This window comes from Stenella coeruleoalba (genome assembly GCF_951394435.1).
Source record: "Stenella coeruleoalba genome assembly, chromosome: 9".
Lineage (NCBI taxonomy): Eukaryota > Metazoa > Chordata > Mammalia > Artiodactyla > Delphinidae > Stenella > Stenella coeruleoalba.
In genome coordinates, this window is record NC_137155.1 from 102391811 (window position 1) to 102396582 (window position 4772).

The following is a 4772-nucleotide window of genomic DNA, read 5'->3' on the forward strand; positions in this document are numbered from 1 at the left end:
AAGCCAGGCACAGAAGTACAAACGCTGTGTGATTCCCGTTACACGAGGTCCCTGGAGTCGTCAGATCCCTAGAGACAGAAAATAGACAGTGGGGGGCGGGGGAGGGGGATGCGGAGTTAAATGGGGACAGGGTTTCACCTGAGGAAAATGACAGAGTCCGGAGGCGGCAGTGAGGGTTGCACAGCAACGTGCATGTGCTTAAAGCCACGGAACTGTGCACTTGAAAGTGGCCAAGTTGGTAAATACTATATTGTGCGTAGTTTAACTGAAAAAACCCCTAAGCTCCTCTCTGCCCCCAGACTTGCTTCTTGCCTACATTTCTGACCCGCTGGCTGGTACCACCGTGCTTCTGGCTGCTCAGGCCGGGGGCCCGTGGTCCCAGACTCAGCCCTCACTCACCCACAGCCAGCGGGTCCCCCGGTCCCCACGTGCCGCGCCCTCTACCCCGGTGCAGCCTCCATCTCCCTCACCCAGACCACACAGGGCCTCTGAGCTGGTCTCCGGGGCCCTGCCTGCTGCCTGAGTCCGTCTGCCACGCGGTCATCTGCGAAAACTTTCTGATGTTTACCGTATTCTCTCCTGCTTACACCCCTCCTGCAGCTGTGCCCACGTGCCACTGTCCCTCCCTGAGCGTACCTCACGGCGTCCCCTCCGTGTCCAGCACCTGCTCTGCGTCTGCCTAGATGCCCTTTCTCTCCCGCACCAGCTCAGGTCCCCAAAGCATCCTCCCCAAGGTGAGTAAGCTGGCCCCAGCCCAGGCCCACGGCTTTCTCTGTCACGTTCCTACCACCTGGAAGGGACGCAGTGGCCTCTGGCCCCTGTTGGTTGAAGAAGCGAGGAAGGGAGGGAGTAATTCTGGCAGCCGCTCTCCAGCCTTGCTACTCTCTTGCTTGGTAAGTTCCAGATCAATTCGGCAAATCTCAGGGCTGTAGGGGGAGGTGCAGGTGCTTCCTCAGAAGCATGGATCTTTCTCAGGTGACTTAAGAGAAATTCATTAGCCTCAGAGACCCAATGTGCTCTTAAAACTTAAAAGCCATCTTGATAGTGAATGTTCTGAAAGCGCATTCATTTGTAAAGCCAAAGGCGGCAGCCTGGACAAGCACCTAACCTAAAGGATCGCTGGGTGGCGCTCTTTTGAAAACCTTAAGAGCGGAGGATGTTACCGATGTGTTCACATGCATTTAACAAGCACTTGTCGAGCCCTTCGTAAACGCCAGGGACTGAGGACACAGAGGGAAGGCTTCTGACTTGTGGAGCTGACGGGGCCTCGTGAAGGGCAGTGGCCTTCGTTCCTTCCGCGAGGGTCTGCTGCGTGCATCTGCGTCCTGAGTATCCTTGTAGGAATCGGGGCATACACAGCAGAGGGGACAGTGCCCTTGCTCTCCTAGACTTCGCCTTCACGGAGGAAGGGGGACAGTTACAAGGAGGGTAGTTAAATCACGCAGGACAACTGCAGGTGGTGATCAGCGACGTGAAAGGAAAACGAAGCCAGGTGGGTGACTGGGGGTGGGGGAAGAGAAGCCTTTCGGAGGAAGGGACGTCTGAGCCAGAACGAGGGCCCGGAAGAGCTGCGGCGCGGCAACCCTGAGGACGCTGCCTCAGCGCCACGCGAGGGGGTCGGGGCAGCGGCTGACGGGGGGCCGTGCTGACTGGCTGGGATGTTTGGGGAAAGGGAAGTGGAAGAACGGAGGATGCTTTCCGGGTCACGACTGGGCAAAGAGGGGTGCCGTTTATTTGGACATGAAAACAGGGAAGGCAGAGATTTGGGGGAAATCAAGATTCTGTCTCGCACATGTGAAGTGTCAGAAGCCTACTGGACTCCGGATGCCCAGCTGCTAGCTGGACGGTCAAGGCAGGAGTCCGGGCAGAAGGAGGGGCCGGAGAAGATGGGGAAGGTGGCCTGACAGCCTCGGAAGAGGGCGTGTGGTTGTCAGCTGTGGGCAGGTGCCAAGGGGCAGAACAGAGGGGCCTGGTGGCTGGAAACATACAGAAGTGCTGTTTGGATTGGGTCAAAAATCACACACAAGGTTTTTAACAAGCGGAGGAAAGACAAGGCTTTCCCAGCAAAGGCAGACTGACTGCAAGCAGAGCCGGGAGGGCCGGAAAGCACCCTCCGTGGTACAGAAACGTCTGGAAGTTCAGCGGGACTGCAATGCGGGCAGGAGGCGGGGCGGGGGGGGGGGGGACTGGAGAGACCAGGCCAGCAGTGAGGGGCGACGCCCTGCACAAGCTTGGCCTTGACCCTGCAGGCGGTGGTGGCCGCCGAGGCTCCGTTTTCGTTTCTTAACTGACCCAGGAAAATGGTGGATCTGTCCCTTTCTTTTTTTATATATAAATTTATTTATTTATGGCTGCGTTGGGTCTTCGTTGCTGCGTGCGGGCTTTCTCTAGTTGCGGCGAGCGGGGGCTACTCTTTGTTGCGGTGCACGGGCTTCTCATTACGGTGGCTTTTCTTGTTGCGGAGCACGGGCTCTAGGCTCGCGGGCTCTAGAGCGCAGGCTCAGTAGTTGTGGCGCACGGGCTTACCTGCTCCGCGGCATGTGGGATCTTCCCGGACCAGGGCTCGAACCCATGTCCTCTGCATTGGCAGGCGGATTCTTAACCACTGCGCCACCAGGGAAGCCCTGGATCTGTCGTCTTCTTATTCAAAGTCTCTGATTCTGTGTTTGACTCTTGAAGAACTCAGCAGTGACGGCACACAGACACGCACAACCCAGGAGCTCCACACACGTGTAAATTCTGAGAGACACTGAGAGGACCGCGTGCACGAACACCCGCTCTTCCCACGGGGGACCCGTCTAGTGCTAGACTCTGGGCCGAGGTCCCAGGTTCAAGTCCCAGCTCCTCCCCACACTGAGCTCCCGGTTCTCCTTGGTAGACAGGGTGACGCTGGCCCACAGCCCAGACCCAGGGTTGATCGTGAGACCAGACACACCCCGAGCGGCGGCCCCCATGGAGCCTTGGAGCTGCCAGACCTGCCCTCACCCAGCTCCGCGCTCAGCCTCCCTCCCATCTCCCAACTGGTTCACTTCTTCCTCCTTCTTCCTCAGAGTCTGATCCTCCAGGTCGGCTTTAGTTTGGGCAGAACCAGAACAATGGACTGAACGGTAAAAGCCCGTTCAGTGCGGGTGGCTTGCTTCTCGAGGCCCGGGTCTCCGTGGACCCGCCTGCCCGCCTCCCTGGCGTCAGCTGCAGTCAGTGCGTGGCTCAGCCTGGACGGATGTGCTGCGTCCGCGATACTTTGTAAGGATGGGGCCTTGCCGCCGGGCTGGTACATTAACTGTTCCTGTTCATGGGGTGTCAGGATAGCCCATTCAACTCACACCAAGAATTTTAACGAGAAGCAGGTGGAAAACTTCAGAGACCTCGGGGCAAAACCCAGAAGAATGTGCTCCTCCGAGGCAGGCTCTGAAAAGTCAAACTTGACCTGCCCAGGTTTCCCCTCTCCCAGGGAGCCAATTAACCACAGGCAGGGGTACGGGAAACAGAAGCAGCCCACAGCCTCTCTCCACTGCTTCCCCTCCTGCAACTCAAGCCAGAGAATGATGGACCTCTGCTCACGACTTTGCACCATCTGGGGCCAGCCAGGGACCCCAGGACCCCACAAATGGGTTCTTCTTCGCCCCCGCACCCATGCTGAGTGCCACCCGGAATCAAGGCAGGAGCCGAGGGGCAGATCAAGGGAACAAAGTGCAGGTCTCAGGGTACCGATGCCTCAGAGAGGCAGCTCTTCAGCTCCGACAGCTGCTGCAGCTGCGATGGACTCCGATGGGTTTTTACAGCTCCCCACTTAGGCCGGCGTTCACTCAAGCCTGTGTGTCTGTGTGACTGAGCGCACGGCGTCCAGCAGATGGGGAAGGAGGGCAGAGGGTTAGTGCCCGGGGCTGCTGCAGCATGCTAACCCCTGGGGAGGCGGCCCCTGGGTGACAGGAGCCTGCGGGCCCAGCTGCAGCGCTGCCCGGGGCCCCCCGGGCACCGAGCCTGGTGCCTTGCCTGGTAGACCCGCTCGGAGCGCTCCCCCCAATGCAGCCAGCTGCCTCTGCACCCTCAGCCCCCCTCAGCCGGAGGGACAGGCCCAGGCAGGCGGCAGGCAGTGAGGAGGGAGGCCTGGCTTCTGGCCCTGCGTATCCTCATTGCAGGCCATTCCTCCCTCCGGCCCGCGGCCCAGGCTTCTGGGGCCGCCACGAGGCAGGACAGCTCCTCGGAGGGCACGCAATCCGGTCTGGGATCTACAGGGTAATAAACGTGGCGAGAGCCCAGGGCTTGAAGAAGTGGTCAGCAGGGAGGCTGGAGGGGGCCCCCAGGGAGCTCTGGCTCCCATGGTGCTCCAAGCGCTGCCTCTTTCTCTGACAGGCTCGCATGCTCGGGGGGCACCAGGACCCAGGCACTCTGAGAGCACCTCTTCCAATGCCTGCTGCGCTAGACCCAGGGCTGGGCTGGCCAGCTCTGCATCAGTCCTGGGGCGGCCACCACGAGCACCAGACACAGGCGCCTTAAACCGCGGGTGCTTCTCTCTCACATGCTGCAGTCTGGGAGAGCCAGACCCAGGGGCCGGCGGGCTGGTTCCCCTGGGGCCCCTCTTCCTGGTGCGTGGACACCGTCCTCCCCTCGTGTCCTCACCTGGTCACTTCTCTGTGTGTCTGTGTCCCGATCGCCTCTTGGTATAAGGACACTAGTCCGATTGAATCAGGGCCCGCCCACGCGGCCTCATTCACCTTCATCACCTCTTTAAAGACCCACCTCCAACACAGTCCCATCTGAGGCTCCAGGGG